The sequence below is a fragment of the Ranitomeya variabilis genome, chromosome 3 (genome assembly GCF_051348905.1).
Source record: "Ranitomeya variabilis isolate aRanVar5 chromosome 3, aRanVar5.hap1, whole genome shotgun sequence".
In the NCBI taxonomy this organism is placed as follows: domain Eukaryota; kingdom Metazoa; phylum Chordata; class Amphibia; order Anura; family Dendrobatidae; genus Ranitomeya; species Ranitomeya variabilis.
The window spans coordinates 442472383-442491723 of NC_135234.1; the positions used below are offsets into that span (position 1 = coordinate 442472383).

General features: G+C 41.7%; 4 non-coding genes across 4 annotated transcripts; all 4 read left to right on the forward strand.

The window, feature by feature from the left end:
- The first annotated feature begins 971 nt into the window (after nucleotides 1–971).
- Nucleotides 972–1102, forward strand: LOC143818665 (small nucleolar RNA SNORA1). The gene has a single exon (XR_013224658.1). It is a non-coding gene; the product is annotated as a small nucleolar RNA SNORA1 (small nucleolar RNA).
- A 3374-nt stretch (nucleotides 1103–4476) lies between these two features.
- On the forward strand, nucleotides 4477–4606 carry LOC143818677 (small nucleolar RNA SNORA40). Its single transcript, XR_013224668.1, has one exon. It is a non-coding gene; the product is annotated as a small nucleolar RNA SNORA40 (small nucleolar RNA).
- Nucleotides 4607–8072: 3466 nt separating this feature from the next.
- On the forward strand, nucleotides 8073–8194 carry LOC143818670 (small nucleolar RNA SNORA18). Its single transcript, XR_013224662.1, has one exon. It is a non-coding gene; the product is annotated as a small nucleolar RNA SNORA18 (small nucleolar RNA).
- Nucleotides 8195–9638: 1444 nt separating this feature from the next.
- Nucleotides 9639–9775, forward strand: LOC143818661 (small nucleolar RNA SNORA8). The gene has a single exon (XR_013224655.1). It is a non-coding gene; the product is annotated as a small nucleolar RNA SNORA8 (small nucleolar RNA).
- Nucleotides 9776–19341: the final 9566 nt, after the last annotated feature.

The window sequence follows — 19341 nt, forward strand, 5'->3', positions numbered from 1 at the left end:
CATAAGACTGCGACCTGTGTGAATCCGGCCTTAACTCTAAACATTGTGTATCCATGTAACAAATAATATTGGTAAACCCCCAGCAGTTTATTTTACAGCTTCTCAATCATTATTGCACCTTTGTGGGTTTTGGCGGTAACTCATTTTCCTCTCCCACCTTTTGTACTATATGTGTTCGCCATTGCGGCAGAGTTTATGGTTTACTAGCTGTTGTCACCCAATACGAAATGTGCAGCTTTCTCACACTATATGTCACACAACTATATTTCAGTCAGCCGTGTCAGGTTGTTTTATGTGAGCCCCATATGTTTTGCTATACCTTTTTGCACAAAAAGGTTAAAACCAAAAATATTTTTTTTGTTTTGTTTTTAATTTGAACAAAATTCATGAAGTGCGTGAGCCATTTTGAAGAATTTGGTTTAAAAAAAAAAAAAAAGGTAAGGAATACCTCAGAACCAAAAAGAAACGTGACAATGAAGAAAGGGAAAGCAAGACATTTCCTTCCCCTAGGGACACAACTATAGAGACTAATAGGGGCCACAGTCATGAGCGCTGCCTCGCTTTTGGGGCTTGTTGCGAGATGACAGACACAGGTGCTCCACGTGTAACTTTCCCTCACAGAAGCAGCCATGGAGGCTGGGAGGGAGGGAGGGGCTTAGTGCGGACCACGCCTCCATAGCTATGCGTGTCATATCTGCCACCTAAACGCCTGGTAGTGACGTCACTGCCTGCCTCTGGTGTATAAGCGGCAGCTTATTCTCGCGTTATTTCATTTGCCGCTTTGATAAATCTCGCGAGTTTAGACGTCATGATTGCGGAGCTCGCCCTATAAATGTCCCTCACACGCCATGCTCTTTCTCATTTGTCGACCTGCTGAGGAGAGGTAATGTTTGGTGTGTTGGGGCCCGGGTCACTGTACGAGCGCACCTGTCTGTGTCCCTTGCACACGAGGGCCGTTGTGTGGTTGCTGCAGCCTGGCTACAGATGGGGCGCAGTCTCACATGACGTGTCTCTAGTGTACAGCGAGGCAATACGGACGGGCAGGTTTTGCTTCCATCATGTAATGTGTATTGCAGTGATGACAATGAGACCTGGTACATGTCCCACCGCTGGGGGGCGCTGTGTGACACTGACTAGGACTTTGTTACAGATGGCCGCCATGTGGTTGTACAGTCTGTAACTTCGGTGGTTATATTACAAGCCCTGTTGTCTCCCTCAGGTGTCCATGCCCAGTATGTGTGCCGCCTGTGACACTGTGCTTTCCGGTGGATGATGCGCCCTGATCTGGTAAGGACATGCTTAGCAGTAGTCGGCTCTGGCCATAGTAAACCTTTCACTCCAGGCCACGATAACTGCTGTGATGAATTGTCACATTGCCTACTCCTGAAATGCTCTCTAGTGACCCAACTGTACCTTGAGGTGGTGTGGGCAAAACCTTTTCCCAGGGATAAGATGTTACAATACAAACTAAGCTATTTGCTCTTCCTCTTCCCATCAATCTCTGGACTCCATTGTCAGACAGGAAGTTGTGCATCTTGAATGGTGGCCACTTCCAGCTGATGCAAGCGCACACCACAGAGGAGTGCATATAGCAAGCCACTATGAAAATGTTCATTTTTGTGAACTGCCTCTCCCCACCTCCTAGGTCCATGTTGGCGGTGTTCTAGTGACCCTATCAAGTGAGCACTGTAGCATGTGCATTTCCTTCATGCTAAACTGATGCATCTAATGGAAGTTGGTTCTTCCTTATTCATGTGCCAGCAGACACTGCATTGGCATCCTGGAAAGGCAACGGTCTTGGCAGGAGCATATGCTATTAGTCTACATAAGTCACTGTCCAATTTCAGGTTTGCAACCCTAGAACGCTTTCTCACCCTCCCCTCCCTACGAGGTTGAAGTGTTTCTTATTCGGCAGTTTCTAAGGCAATTTTTTCATATTTTATATAGGTTTAACAACAAATAAAAAGCATCACAATAGTAACATACAATGCAGCGAGGTGCTCTGATGTGAATACTTATAAACAGCTTAAAAAATTATAAAACTGGCCTTAAAATGGGCTTCAAAGTGGGCAACGAAGGTCATTAATCAGTGTCGCATGACTTTTGGTCACTGATATCACAATGCATAACATAGAGAACAGGGAGCCCCACATCAAAGCCAGGTCTCTTCCAACCTGGCCCAAATGGGTTCTGGACATCAGAACTGGCATCAAAGTGGACAGTCGATTTTGGCCATTTGAATACAAGTAACTGATGTTTTTAAGGGATTAAATGACACTGGGACACTGATCACACACTATGAATACATAGATAATGATGCCCAGCATTAAACCCAGGTCCATCTAGCCTGGCCCCAATGGGTTCTGTGCATCAGAATTTGCATCAAAGTGGGCAAACAGCCCGTTTTCACTTTCACAGTATAAGTAACTGGTGTTTTTAGGGGGTTAAATGGCTTTGGGCCACTGATCTCACACTAAGAGTACACAGATGTCATTAGCCCCTTACAAACATCAGTTACTTATTTAAATGTGTGAAAATGGGCTGTTTGCCCACTTTGATGCCAATTCTGATGCCCAGAACCTATTTGGGCCTGGCTGGAGGGACCTGGGTTTGATACAGGGCATCACTATCTGTGTACTCTTAGTGTGGTATCAGTTTCCCACAGTTTTTAACTCCTTATAAAACGCCAGTTACTTATTCAAATGCCCAAAATAGACTGCCCACTTTGATGCCAGTTATGATGCCCAGAACCTATTTCGGCCCGGCTGAAGAGTCCTGGTTTGGATGTGGGGGACCCTGTTTGCAGTGTCATATCGGTGGCCCTAAGTCATTTAACCCTTCATTAATGCCCTTTGGCGCCCATTTTTGTGCCAGTTTTATAATTTTTGTAGCTGTTTATAAGTATTCACATCAGGGCTCCTTGCTGCATTGTACATTATTGTGATGCTTATTTGTTGTTAAATCTATAATAAACAGAAAATAAAAAATTGCTGAGAAACCAACTTCAGCCTCGTCCCCTCTCTCCATACTTAACACTGCTCTCCTTTATCACTCAGCTTCTGTCTCCTTGAAAGAGCTGATGTTGAGGAAGTAGTCACCAGCAGGAGTCTGGGATATGAGCTGAAACATCATTATATAGTAGTAATTTTTAATGCATCCTAAGGCCTATCATCTTAGTATGTAGAGCAAATAAACTTTCCACACAGCGTGCAATGCCATGGGTGTAAAATGGAAGTCTAAAGGTACCGTTACACTAAACGATTTACCAACGATCACGACCAGCGATACGACCTGGCCGTGATCGTTGGTGAGTAGTTGTGTGGTCGCTGGGGAGCTGTCACAGACAGCTCTCCAGCGACCAACGACGATGCCGAAGTCCCCGGGTAACCAGAGTAAACATCGGGTTACTAAGCGCAGGGCCGCGCTTAGTAACCCGATGTTTACCCGGGTTACCATTGTAAATGTAAAAAAAAAAAGAGTACATACTTACATTCTGATGTCTGTCACGTCCCTCGCCGTCAGCTTCCCGCACTGACTGTCGGTGCCGGCCGTAAAGCACAGCGGTGACGTCACCGCTCTGCTTTTACTTTACGGCCGGCGCTCAGTCAGTGCGGGAAGCTGACGGCGAGGGACGTGACAGACATCAGAATGTAAGTATGTACTGTTTTTTGGGTTTTTTTTTTTGTTTTTACATTTACAATGGTGCGCTTAGTAACCCGATGTTTACCCTGGTTACAAGTGAACACATCGCTGGATCGGTGTCACACACACCGATCCAGCGATGACAGCGGGTGATCCAGCGACGAAATAAAGTTCTGCACTTCTAGCTCCGACCAGCGATGTCACAGCAGGATCCTGATCGCTGCTGCGTGTCAAACACGACGAGATCACTATCCAGGACGCTGCAATGTCACGGATCGCTGTCGTTCTCGTTCAAAAGTTGCTCAGTGTGACGGTACCCTAAGGTTCTCCTAATGCAGCATGGTGGATGGCTTGTATGGTGCACAGGACCTATTTAAAAAAAAAATAATAAAAAAATAGATATAGATATATATTTATTACTAGACTGTGGCCCGATTCTAACGCATCGGGTATTCTAGAATATGCATGTCCTCGTAGTATATGGACAATGATGATTCCAGAATTCGCGGCAGACTGTGCCCGTCGCTGATTGGTCGAGGCAACCTTTATGACATCATCGTCGCCATGGCAACCATTATGACATCTACGTCGATACTGTGCCCGTCGCTGATTGGTCGAGGCCGCGCGGCCTCGACCAATCAGACGCGGGATTTCCATTATGACATCATCGTCGCCATGCTGTGCCCGTCTCTGATTGGTCGAGGCCCGGCGACCTCGACCAATCAGAGGCGGGATTTCCAAGACAGACAGACAGAAAAACCCTTAGACAATTATATATATATAGATTCTTAGTGCATGCTGCAATATTTTGGCAATACTGCTGAAATGTTTGAAAGCATTTCCTTTCTTTTGTTTGGCCACTTTCTAGGTACAAACATGACAGAAATGCTAAGAGTAAAACCTTCTCTTGCAACCCACAACTACTTAACTTGTAGGAGTTGTGTTACTTATGGGAAGGGACATCAATTTTCTGTACTTCTATGTATGAACTCTAATGTTACCAGACATATTAAAAGATAAAGAATTGAAGGTGTTTTTTAGCATTGGAGAATGTACATGGCTTCTTTAAGGCAGTTCGCCTGGCAAAACTGTTGCAGGAAATGAACATTGCACAGGAATGTATAAATTACACTGTTGTGCATATGTTTAGTCATTTGTCACTACTTTTAACTATTTTAGCGCTTTTTTTTTTTTTTATGGTCTAAAGTCACTGACTGCAGACTTGTGGATTCTCTGGTACTGGGAGCAGGCAGTCATGGGACCACAAGTATGTGCTATGCATACTGCCTTCTGACTATATGGGTGTGACTGGAAGTGCGCAAATCTCCTTACAATCCCATGACTGCCTGCTGGTGTTAAAATTGTCACAGTTCTGCAGTGTGTGGATTCACTAGTCTGCAGTCAGGCTACAAATCTGTAGTTAAAGTCCAGACAACCTGTTAAAAGAACCATAGTCCTACTTGGGCAACTTCAGATTGTGACTGACGGCAAAAAACTGATGTGTGAAAGGGGTCTAATTCTCCAGAAAGCAAAGCTCTCATATACTGGCACTTTGCACCAATAGATCAGTCCAGCAACACAATGCTGCTGCATCGAAGCAGGAGCAGTCATTACCTAGCATGGTGGAATGAGGAGATGTATAATATAAAATTCCACAGCGCTTTACAGGTTGCACACACTCACTGTCCCCAATGGGGCTCACACTCTAAATTTTCTGTCAGTATGTCTTTGGAATGTGGGAGGAAACCGGAGGAAATCCACGCAAACACGGAGAGAACATACAAACTCCTTGCAGACGTTGTCCTTGATGGGATTTGAACCCAGGACCCCAGCACTGCAAGGCTACAGTGCTAACCACTGAGCCACCATGCTGCCGATGTATGGGGTGCGCCTTATGTAGAAGACAATGGGGGCAGACACTTTAAACAAGATTAAGATGCGTACAAAACGTGTTAAGAGTCTTGCACTCTGGCTTGAGTCACACTTCTTTCATATCAAAATATTTGCGTCTAGCTACTGTTTGAGGCTTGTAAATCAGCAGTTCTGAGCTTGTTGCATTTGCTTACCTATATGCTTTTTTTTTTTTTTTTCATAGGTGCAGTTGTCAAGAGTGACTGAGGTAATGGACTTAATATTATAAGTTTAGATGTGATGGCTGTCCTAAGTGTTGTCAAAACTTGAAATGTGGGTTCTCTTGAATACCCAGTGTCACTTATTCCATGATCTGGCAACTATTGGCCAGATGGGCATGAAGCTGCTGGCTGTGGTGGTGACCTATTTCTCAGCTTGACAACACCTTTTAAGATGGTGGTTGTTTTAAAGGCACCCTCTGCACAGTGACTGTTCAAATCAAGTACAGGTGCTCAGTGTATCATGTTGTGGCCATTTAAGTGCACCTCATCTGTGCCCTTCTCTGGAGCTGTCCATTAAGGAGGGTGGAGATAAAGACAAGACAAGCAGGTGGGACAGTGTATATAAATGATTAGCTCTGTTATGAAACTCCAAGCACTTGTCCTTGGTTTAAACAATAATTCTGTGGTGACTGTCCCTTGTTAAAGCCAACTTTTATGCCATTGCAGCTTGTCTGACTGTTCTGATGATTAACAATGTTCAACTGCTCTGATTTAGGGTGACTGACATAAAGATTTTCTGAACAGTTTTTTTTCTTATTTGTAATAAAAATAGCTTGCGCTTATAAAACTTAACAAGGTCGTCTTTTTTGTTTGTTTTTAAGGTACTATGTGACCAAGCTGATGGACATAAAGGTAAAATGAAATGAGTATAGACTGTGGAAGTGGTCTTTATAAGGTTATTTTGTCAAAATGATGGGGGGTGGTGTCTGGTCTGACCCCAGCTGCTGATTTCCTCTGACAGTGGTAGGAATGGTTCTGCTGGTTTTCTACACAGGATTCTGGGTCCAAAACTGAAATTAATGGGAGGGGAGTAGTATTACAATGAGGACAGGGATTTCCTCCAGGCATCAAAGCCTTGAAGAAATCATTAGCATAAAGAGAATATAACATTTCGCCACCACAAGACCAATAATATGAGGCATACAGGTAGGACTAGTGTAACATTTCTATTACCTGTATGCTCATATTAATAGGTCAGGTATGTCCCATGGGTTGAGTTTAACCCCTTCATGACCAGAGATATTTTCCTTTTCCGCTCCCCTCCTTCCCATAGCCACAACTTTCATTTTTACGTCAATATGGCCATGTGAAGGCTTATTTTTTGCGGAACAAGTTGTACTTTTGAACGTTGCCATTGGTTTCACCATGCTGTGTACTGGAATACTGGGGAAAAAATCCACATGCAGTAAAATTGCAAAAAGTGCAATCCCACACATGTTAAAAAAAAAAAAAAAATCCAAGTTTGCTAAGGAAAAAAAAAATTAGTGTAGATGACAATCTTTTGATCGCTGTTTATTGCATTTTAATGCAATATTGCGGTAACCAAAAAAGTAATTCTGACTTTTTTTTTTTTCTTGTAATGCTGTTTGCCGATCGGATTAGAGATATATATATATATATATATATATATATATATATATATATATATATTCATTCTATCAATCCTGAACGAGGCGATAACAAATATGTGGGTTTCTTTTTTTAATGATACCATTTTGGTGCTGATGCGATCTTTTGATCTCCTGTTACTGCATTTTAATGCAATGTCACAGCGACCTAGATAACATAATTCTTGAGTGGTTTTTTTACTTTTATCGCTTCGCTGTTTAGCGATCAGGTTAATCCTTTTTTGATAGGGCAATTCTGAATACAGCAATTTTTATTTTTTTTTGTTTGTTTTTGAATGGGGCGAAAGGTTGTGTGCGTGCATTTTTCTTTAACTTTTGGCTTGCTTCAATGGTCTCCATAGGAGACTAGAAGCTACCATAGCCCGATCGGCTCAGCTACATAGAGGTGATCAGTTTGCCTCTATGTATCTGAATTACTGACTTGCTATGAGCGCCGACCACTGGGTGGCACTCATAGTAATCTGGCACTGACAAACATAGAAGTCTCCATGAGACTTCTGGTTGTCATGCTGACAAACCAATGACCCCCAATCACATGACTGGTCACCGGTGTGCGTATTTCCTGCACAATTGCCAGAAGCACCATTTAAATGCCGCTGTTGGTTTGACAGCTGCATTTAACTAGTTAATAGCCGTGGGTGGATCATGATTCCACCCATGAGTATTGCGGGCACATGTCAGCTGTTCAAAACACCTGACATATCCTGGAAAAGATGTGGGCTCACCGAAATCTGCATGTTATTTCTCCCAATGTCTGTAAGGGGGGGGGGGGGGGGGGTTAGTAAGTGGTGTTTTTTGTCTCTGCGCACTCACTACTGGATATTGTGGTGAGATTGAGGCTGCGTAAATCTAATCCCAACTAAATTTTCATGACCATATTCTGAAGTGAGTTGAGGTCTATCCCGATTGGGTGTTGTTGTATTCTCATATCGTTGGAAACGCCTCATAGATAAAGGTTGCAGTTAGCTTTGCCTGCTAAAATATTAGTAGGTTATTAACTGCATAACACTCGTTTCGTCTTGTGAACTTGCGGCGGGGTGTTTGTCATGGCGTTAATGTGCGCTTTGTCTTCTAGATGGATGCATCTGGAGCTGATGTGTAGTTGGGCAGTATGTGGGAGCTGAAATTAGCAAAGCCACTGTCAGTGAGTATTGTCACAATACCCTAGAAACTTGTAACATACAATGGGAATAAATGTTTACTGGCCTTCAGTTCAAGTGATGATTTCAGTTCAACTGCTGTGTGACCAAAGTGTGAACAAAGCATGTAAATCTGACAAGAACTGACATGAAGTACTGGTTGCTGAGTGTGGAGTGGTGCAACTCATCAGTGTCACTCAGTTGCCAGTTAATAAAATTCATTATCAACACAAATATCAGCAAAGGTAATGGGTCTGTTTTTTTATGGAGTCTGATGTGCTGAGTCAAAAAATATGCTTAGTTTTGCTCCATCACAAAGTTTCTGAGAAGTATTTTTGTTACTATTTCTGCATTTTCAATATATGTGGTCTTTCCTATGTTACAATTTCCTTGCTTGTCTTGATTGTGAATTTTCTTATAGGGACAACATCAGTAACGGTTTTATGGGAAGGAGTATTGACAGTACAGTCAACCAATGACTGCTTCTCGGAAAGTCACATGTTATGAGGAAGAGCTAACTGAGGAGGTAAGATTTGAGTCAGTCAGAAAAGTATGGTTATGGCAGCAAGGACTGGTATGCGAGACTCTACAGGGATCTGAGCCCTGCCATAGGGAGATAGAGGGGAAGGCAGCGGACAGCCGCCATTGTGAGGATTTTTCACTGCATTTCTGGGAGGGCAAGTCACCTCAGAGGGAAGATAACAGCTCAGCCACTGAGGTGTAATTGAGTGAGTGTCTCCACAGAGAACCTGGGAGCAGCCAATATCACACTGAGAAACTGCCTGTCTGCCAATGTTCATCTGTAAGGAATAGGCTGACCCGTTTACCTCACAACTGTATATAGTTTTCTACCAGATTATCGCCAGTAAAATCAGTTCTAAATTTCACCAGGACATCAAAGTAATGGGACACCGCTACCAGGGTTTTTGGAATGACTTAATGATGGCAGATTACTGTTGGATGTTGTATAGGGACAACCCTGAAAAATCGTATCCACTGCAGTCTAATGTCAAGCACTTTTAATTTCTGCTCATACTTTGCTTTCTATTTTTCATATAAAATTATTTTGGTTCAATAAACTGTTTTGTAAGGTGAAGCTTTTTTCTAATATGTAGATTACTGTTTTCTTAATGTAATAATAAAAACAAGATGCATCTTTTTAAATCAGGACAAAGATGATTCAGAAAACTCACCTGCAATTACAAAAAAATTTATGTAGACCTGTTTTTTTTTTTTTTGTTTTTGTTTTTTTTTCAGTTTTGGGACCACTGTTCCTAAAGGGCTGGGCTTGAGGTGAGTGTCATTCAGTTCTCTCATGCACTGTATGGTATCTGCACCCAATGGCTCTCACTGTTGTGGTGTTCAATAACCAGTGCTATAGTAAATCGGCAAGTGGCATCATTGGTTTTCAGGCCTCTTGTGCTTGTAAACCTGGTATTATGCTGAGACAATACTTCAATGTAATTTGCCAACTTTCAGAACTAACCTGTTGCTTTACTTGCAGATTTCTGACAGTATTTCCTTCTATATCAGGTAAATATTACAAGTTATTGCTAAATGCTGCAATTACATTATTTATGGCTAAAATTCCTAGTATATGGCTACAAACTCTGGTCATTACCAAAGCGGCTAGAACTGATTTGTAGTCTGCTGTGGACATGACCATAAAGTAACACTTCAGAAGACTTGCACAGTCCCTTCTGAAGGATAACACTGCTAACCCTTTGAGGCTTTTTCTGTTAAAATGACCTATACTTAATCCTAATATTTCTCATTACAGGCTCAATGTACAGCTATTGAAGGTATGAATAAAGGATACTTCCCTAGTGGTCACTTCAAAGAGGGCTTTTCTGGCAGGAAACCAACTGTCCTTAACGCTGTGACCCAATATCATAATCCTCTTAGGGATACTGTGGGCACTACATGTGTGTGCTGTGGTCTTTCATAGAGGAGATAATAATCTGTAGCTTACAGCCTCAAGTTTATCAATGTGGCTTTTGTTACATATGTGAATAGGGAGCGCTGACTGAGGCAATCTACTCATGTCATGCCACATGTGAAGTTGCATTGCTGAATGGGGCTCATCAGTGGCAGAATCTGCTGTGGATTGAGTCAGATGTTTCCACCTCAATTAAAGCAATTTAATTTGAGCTCCGTAAATGCTGTTGTAAAATTGTAGCATTTAACCCTTGTCAGGCTGCATAATTTTACAACCTTAACAGGCTGCATAGGTACAATTGTACCTTCACATATACCTCCACTGTGGAAAGACTTTACTTGGTTTCAGAAACTAAAGTTCATTCAGCTACAAATGTTATGCTGATATCTATTGTTCAGTGTTGTTACTGGTCACTTATGTTGCTGTCAATTAAGTTAATTCAAACTGGGAGTGGCTTCTACTTGTCTTCCTGCCTCCCTCCTCTCATTAGCCATTTTGCTGTTCATCTCATTGCTGTGAGCACACATTTCTAGGCTTGTGAAGTCTTCAATTTCTTGGAAACGAAGGTAGGAAAGTCTCACAGCATCTAACAGCCAGTTATACCTTTATTCTCATTATGTGGGGAGAGAACAGTCAAATTGTCTTTCAGCCTGGACTTGGCTTACATATATTTTGTATGAAACTTATCACTATAGGTATAATTTTTATACGAAAAATGGATAATAATTAGTATCTACATATTGTTTTACGATGTTTTATTTATATTCAGCACAAAATACGAAGCCAAAATTCATCTAGCAAGTCATCATGAGTGATAGTAATGCTGGATCTAGTTTCCGCCATAATCCAAGAAAACGTGTTTGCAGGTTAGTATAATTTTGTGAAAAGCCAATAATGTAGTATTTCGGAAAATTATTTATTTTACATTTTTTCATATTTACAGATTTACGTCTGACGAAATAATGCGAATGCTAGAAGAATCTGATTCTGAGCATGAGGATGAACCATATGTTGCATCTGATGATGAAAACTATGTACCACAAGTGGATGTTACTGAAGAAGATTCAGACATTGAACAAGAAATGGTCATAGAGCATGAAAATGAATACGAATCAGACGAAAGTGTTGAGGATGATTCTGTGCCTCAAAGTGCAGGCGACATTTGGACTGCTAAGGATGAAACTCAATGGTGCAGTAATCCACTGCCAAATGCACAAACAAAATCTCGTAATGTCCTACGACAAAGAGGTGGCCCTGCAGCAATCAGCAACCTATATACAGCAAAAGAGCTATTCAAGTCCATCATGACTCCCGAGATGTGTGACATCATATTACGGGAAACGAATCGAAAGGCCAAGAGAGTTTGTGATGCTTACAACAACGAACTGGTACAACGTTTTCCTGATTCTTCCAAACGGCCACCACAAAAAACATTCAAGCAATTTACTGAAACTGAACTTCATGCATTTTTGGGCATACTGATTGCTGCTGGTGTGCACAGAGCCAACAAAGAGAATCTGGAGGAAATGTGGAATGTTGCTGCTCTGCCTCTTATACGTGCAGCCATGTCTCGTGACCGCTTCAAGATGATACTCAGATTTATCAGGTTTGACAACGAAAATACACGTGCAGAACGTGTGCAAACAGATAAAGCTGCACCAATACGGGACATCTGGACAATGCTGAACAGTAATCTGGAGAGAGCCTACAAGCCATATCATTGTATCACCGTCGACGAGCAATTATTTCCATTTAGAGGTCATACTAAATTTACCCAGTATATACCTTCAAAACCAGCTAAATATGGCATAAAGATTTTCTGGGCTTGTGACTCATCAAATGCCTACCCTTTACAAGGTCAGCTCTACACTGGGAAACCAACTGATGGTCCTCGACAAGTAAACATTGGAGAACGAACAGTGTTGGACCTAGTGAGCTCGTATAAAGGCTCTGGAAGAAATGTCACCACCGATAACTTCTTTACAACCATGGAACTAGCTAAGGTATTGAACTCCTGGAACATGACACTAGTTGGTACAGTAAGAAAAAACAAAAGGTTCCTACCTAGCAACATGCAGCCTGCCAAAGAAAGGCCTGTAAACTCGACAAATTTTGCCTACAATCATGATGCAACAGTCTGTTCATATGTACCAAAGAAGAACAAATCAGTCGTGCTTCTATCATCTATGCACATGACGGGAGAAGTTGAAGAGACACTAGCAGCCAAGCCAGAGATGATAAAATACTACAACATAACAAAAGGTGGCGTTGATGTTATGGATAAAATGTTGGGAGAGTACACTGTGAAACGACGAACATCACGTTGGACTTTGGCATTTTTCTACAATATGATTGATGTCAGTGGGTTAGCATCCTACATCATCTACAGAGAACACAATCCAAGCTTCAGGGCAAAGGATCAACGAAGAAAGTTCCTGAAAGATCTCGCAAATCAGCTGTGTATGATTGCAATTGAAGATCGTAGTACAAACAAAATGATAATGAGAAACCATTTTCTTCGAGGTGCAGTAGAAATGGTGCTTGGACGATGCATTGTGGTAGCATCGCAGCCAGCAGCTGGCCCCAACATACCTCATGGTAGTCGTGGACCCTCCCCTGTTGTTGTTAGTTGCTATGTCTGCAGAGACCTGAGGCGAAAACAACGCAAGACTAGAAAGTCTTGTGTGGTTTGTGTGAAACCCATTTGCGATGAACACTCTGTAGCAAAGCCAACATGCATTACTTGCAAAGAAAATCAATAAAAAAAAGTTTCTTACATTTTCTTTTATAATGTAAATGAACAGTTTTTTACTTGTTTATAATAGTTAAATAGCATTATCATTAAAAAAAAATTTATGCTTTTTCCCTTGCATTATCTTCATTCAAAATATATGAGGTACATTTGTACCTATGCAGCTTGTTATGGATGCAAAAAGATCTCGACCCCTTATCTCGGAAGCGGGTGGAGATATTTTATTGAAATTTGGCCAATATATTCTGGACCAAAAATGTAGAGATGTCACGAAATTTCAGCCCTCTACGTCTTTTCAAAAAAAAGTTATTGCAATTTTAAAACGGAATAGTTACAATTGTACCTATTCAGCCGGATAAGGGTTAAAGAGCCTTTGTTTCCAATGGTTTTCTAATCTGCAGGTTAATAGTGTTAGGGTATGTGCACACGTTCAGGTTTTTTTCATGTTAAAAAGCTATAAAAACGCATGCATTATATCATTTACAATGCATTCTGCAGTTTTTGTGCACATGATGCATTTTTCCCACTATTCTATGCATTGGAAAAAAACGCGGTAAAATCGCATGCAGATTTCTGGCAGAAATGTCTGGGTTTTTTTGTCAGGAAAATTTCTGCCAGAAATCCTGACGTGTGCACATAGCCTTAAAGTGTGGCTATCAGGAGAAATTGAACATTCTGCTCAGTTGCCAACTTTCACTCTTCACATGTGCCTAGATGAGCAGCTTCAGTCCACAGCATTGAGCTGCAGCTCTAAGCAGCTTGACACTCAAAGGTTCCTGAGCATACACCTTTGGCCTGGTACTGCGAGCTGTGACTAAACTTGCGACAGGCTAACCTCTGACTGAAGGCTAGTGACTCCTGGACAGAATAAAGTAACTTTCTTCTGGTACTTGGTGGCTGGACAAAACTGTAATGCGATTGACCTGCAAATTAATAGTATATGGAGACAAAATGGGGTTACTTTTATACAAGTCAACATCTAGTTGTATTGGGCTCCACCTGAGGCTGTTAAAGGCAATGACTGTATAACACCGCCATCTGCCAGGAAAGGCTCCTGAGTCGCTGTCTACGATGCAGGCTCAACATATCACATACCATTGTTATGTCTGGAAGGTGTTAAAAGTCTCTTCCTAAAGTTGTAGGATAAATGAAAACTGCTGGAACAATGACTACATTGCTCATCCAGTCTTATGAATAGCTTGTAATGCTGAATGACACTTTACACTGACAGTGTTTTAATGTGACTAATTGATCACTTTCACAAACTTGTCATGTTGTGAAACAGGACTAATCAATTTTATATCACTTTTTTTTTTTCCCCATCTAGGGTGAAGGTGGCCAGCATAGGATTGTATACTAAATGTAGTCTCTGTATTAATAAATTATACTTTTTAACAACGTGCTTCGTATTTTTTCTTCTGCAGTACTGCATTGGTTGGTCTACAACTACAATTATCATATTGTGGTGGTTAAATGTTCAATGCAAAAGAAACTTACAGCAGCTAAACTAGAAGTGGTCAGTGGGTACAACTTTCCACAAGGATGCTGCTACAGCACTTAGGTGGGTTATATAGTCTGTCAGAAACTGCTCTACAACCGATTGCAGAAAAGCATTAAGTATGTGTTGCAAGTACAGGAATCCTAATCTGATTTCTATATTTCTTAACAATAGATACTACATTCGAATAATGGACAAATTTATTATAAAATGTACACACTACCACGAATACTAAACCAATAAAGGGTAAAAATTTCAGTGTGACTCATGTAGAGCTGCATTTACTAAACTGCTTGGACCAACTATGAGTTAAGCATAGCAACTACAAATACAATCATGTAGTTCTTCCGGGTGTTTTTTTTTTTTTTTTTTTTTTTGCAGCTTTCGCTACCAAAGTTTTTATGTAAACAGGATGTTCAATAACAAATTGTATTGTGGTACAGTGTTAGCCAGAAAAATTGATGTGAATACACTTCTGCCCAATGATGACAGAAGTTTTCTAGGAGTGATTGGCTAATCAGAAAATAGGTTTGCAGCTCTCAGAACACATTGGCTCCTTCAGGCAAGATTAGGAGCCACTGTGCTCTGAAAGCTGCAAACCTATTTTCTGGTTAGCCAATAAAGGTATCACTCCTGGAATACTTCTGTCATTGGGCAGAAAAGTATTCACATCGGTGCCAATCTGACTTGGGACGCATATGCTGTGTCACAGAATGATCACGTCCCTGCAGGTTGGGTGAAAGGGTTAACTAATTTCATTGGACCTGCAGGGACAGGGGGAGTGGTACTTCAGCCCAGGGGGGATGGCTTCACCCCAATATCTGCAATATCATTGACCATGGCTGGAGACTGCGATCTGTCCCTCCACCTCCTGTCCTGTGCTCTGCTTCCCTAACGGTCCGATCCCACCCCTGCATACTTGCCAACCTCTGGTGTTTGTCCGTCTTCTGCATGGGCGCCATCATCTTCCAAAATGGTGGGCGCATGCGTAGTGCGCCCGCTAAATCGGCCGGCAGATTCATTCCAGGTACATTTTGATCGCTGATGGACCCTATCACAGCAATCAAAATAACCCCCCCTTATCAACCCCATAGGTAGGGACAATAATAAATAAAAGTAAATATATTTTCTCTTTCCACTAGGGTTGGGGTTAGAATTGGCCGCTGCGGATTCGTAGCAGTTTTCCATCACGTTTACATGGTACTGTAAACTTATGGGAAACAAATCCGCTGTGCCCATGGTGCAGAAAATACCGCATGGAAACACTGCATTGTATTTTTCGCAGCATGTCAATTCTTTGTGCGGAATCCGCAGTGTTTTACACCTGTTCCTCAATAGGAATCCGCAGGTGAAACCCACACAACACTGGAAATCCACAGTAAATCTGAAGTTAAAACACAGTGCGTTTTACCTGCGGATTTTTCAAAACTGCGGAAAAATTCTCACACGAATCTGCAATGTGGGCACATAACCTTAGGGTTAGGGTTGGAAATGGGGTTAGGGGTGTGTTGAGGGTTAGGGTTGTGATTAGGGTTATGGCTACAGTTGGGATTAGGGTAGGGGTGTGTTGGAGTTAGAAATTGAGGGGTTTCCACTGTTTAGGCAAATCAGGGGTCTCCAAATGCAACATGGCGCCACCATTGATCCAGCCAATCTTGTGTTCAAAAGTCAAATGGTGCTCCCTCCCAATCCCCAACGTGCGCTCAAACGGTGGTTTACCCAAGCATATGGGGCATAAGCGTACTCAGGAGAAATTAGACCCCCAAAGTTGTGCAATTTTTCCTGTTACCCTTGGGAAAATAACAAAATGAGGGCTAAACTTTTTTTTTTTTTGTGGGGGGGGGGGGGGAAATTATTTTTTATTTTCACGGCTCTGCATTATAAATTTCTGTGAAGCACTTGGGGTTCAAAGTGCTCGCCACACATCTAGATAAGTTCTTTGGGGGGGGAATCTGGTTTCCAAAATGGGTCACTTCAGGGGGGTTTGTACTGTTTAGGCACATCAGGGGCTCTGAAAACACAGACCATTCCATTAAAGTCTGCATTCCAAAACGTCACTACTTCCCTTCCGAGCCCTGACGTGTGCCCAACCAGTGGTTTACCCCCACATATGGGGTATCGGTGTACTCAAAACAAACTGGACCACTTTTGGGGTCCAATTTCTCCTGTTACCCTTGTGAAAATAAAAAATTGCAGGCTAAAAACTTTTTGAGGAAAGAAAAAATGATTTTTAATTTCACAGCTCTGCATTATAAACTTCTGTGAAGCACTTGGGGGTTCAAAGTGCTCATCGCACATCTAGATTAGTTCCTTGGTAGGTCTAGTTTCCAAAATGGGGTCACTTGTGGGGGAGCTCCAGTGTTTAGGCACACAGGGGCTCTGCAAAAGCGACATGGTGTCTGCTAACGATTGGAGCTAATTTTTCATTCAAAAGTCAAATGGCACTCCTCTCCTTCCAATCCCTGCCGTGTGCCCAAACAGTGGTTTACCCCCACATGCGAGGTATCGCTGTACTCAGGAGAACTTGCTCAACATATTTTAGGATCCAATTTATCCTGTTGCCCATGTAAAAATGAAAAAATTGAGGCTAAAACTACTTTTGTGAAAAAAGTACTTTCATTTTTACGGAACAATTTGTGAAGCACCTGGGGGTTCAAAGTGCGCACTATGCCTCTAGAGAAGTTCCTTGGGGGTCTAGTTTCCAAAATGGGGTCACTTGGGGAGAGCTCCAATATTTGGACACACGGGCTCTCCAAACACTACATGCCCGCTAAAGATTGGAGCCAATTTTTCATTCAGAAAGTCAAATGGCGCTCCTTCCCTTCTGAACCCTGTCGTGCACCCAAACAGTGGTTCCCTCCCACATATAGGGTATCGGCGTACTCAGGACAAGTTGTACAATAACTTTCAGGGTCCAGTTTCTCCTTTTACCCTTGGGGAAAATAAAAAAAGTTGCTAAAAGATCATTTTTGTGACTAAAAAGTTAAATGTTCAATTTTTCCTTCCATGTTGCTTCTGCTGCTGTGAAGCACCTGAAGGGTTAATAAACTTCTTGTATGTGGTTTTGAGCACCTTGAGGGGGTGCAGTTTTTACAATGGTGTCAATTTTGGGTATATTGAGCCATATAGACCCCTCAAACTGACTTCAAATGTGAGGAGGACCCTTAAAAAAAAAAAAAAAGACTTTGTAAATTTTGATGTAAATGAGAGCGCTGGTCAAATTTTAACCCTTCCTAGCAAAAACAATTGTTTCCAAATTTGTGCTGATGTAAAGTAGACATGTGGGTAATGTTATTTATTAACTATTTTGTGAATTGTCACAACTCCAGTTTAACAATAAAAATTTGAAAATTACAAAATTTTCACCAAATCTCAATTTATTTTTTTATTTTTTTTCTCCTCACAAACAAAATTGACCTAAATTTACTACTAACATGAAGCCCAATATGTCACAAAAAAACAATCTCAATCGCTAGGATCTGTTGAGTTCCTGAGTTATTACCTTATAAAGGGACACTGGTCAGAATTGCAAAAAAATGGCCAGGTGATTAAGGTCAAAATAGGCTGGGTCATGAAGGGGGTTAACACTGGGCTTGATGTGATGGAGTGAAAAATAACTGATTTTATGAAGAGACTTGCATCTCATAAATGTACTGCACCTCAAATCCTACTCCAACCCTTTCTGGAGTAAGATTTCTGGCATATAGCTGTCCAGGGTGTGGAGAAGCTGCCAGAGACCCACCTGTCTAAATAGTACAGTGCTGTTTGGTCCCTGGCAGTTCTCTCAAAGGATGCAGTGTTTGATTCAAACATACAGTGCCTGATGCATGAAATCAGCTGGCAGGTTCCCTTTTTAAGGTTGAGTGAGCAGGGAAATAAAAGCAAAATTTGTGAAGCCAAATTTCAAAGTGCTTAGCCCAAAATGCAACGGGTTGTATGGTCTAGCCTAAAATGTAAAAAAATCACTAATACAATAACCATTTTTAAATCTGTTCTATTATATCATCATAGTCTAGATCCGTGTTCCCCCAACTCCGGTCCTCAAGAGCCACCAACAGGACATGTTTTCAGGATTTCCTTATTATTGCACAGGTGATTGAATGCTTGCCTTTCCAGGTGATGCAATTATCACCTGTGCAATACTAAGAAAATCCTGAAAACATGACCTGTTGGTGGCTCTTGAGGACCGGAGTTGGGAACACTGGTCTAGATTAAGTGTGGAGTCTCTGCAAGGGTTTGCTGGTGTCTTGGCTAGACGTCTGGCATTCTCCTGGCCAGAACCCATTGCATACTTCTCTAGTGGGTGCAGCCTTGTGCAATGCACTTGTATTAAGTGAGGCTGCTTCCATTAGTAAGGTTCTGTCCAGGAGTGTGCCTCATGCTTAACCAGTGAATCCTCAGTGAGTGTGCTGGGAGGATACATAGTTATTAAGGTTGAAGGAAGATTTTAAGTCCATCTAGTTCAACCCATAGCCTAACCTAACATGCCCTAACATGTTGATCCAGAGGAAGGCAAAAAAAAACCCATGTGGCAAAGAGTAAGCTCCACATTGGGGGGAAAGAAATTCCTTCCTGACTCCACATACGGCAATCAGACTAGTTCCCTGGATCAACTCCTTATCAAGGAATCTAATATATAACATGTAACAATATACTTTTCAAGAAAGGCATCCAGTCCCCTCTTAAATTAAGTAATGAATCACTCATTACAACATCATACGGCAGATAATTCCATAGTCTCACTGCTCTTACAGTAAAGAATCCGCGTCTGTTATTATGCTTAAACCTTTTTTCCTCCAGACGTAGAGGATGCCCCCTTGTCCCTGTCTC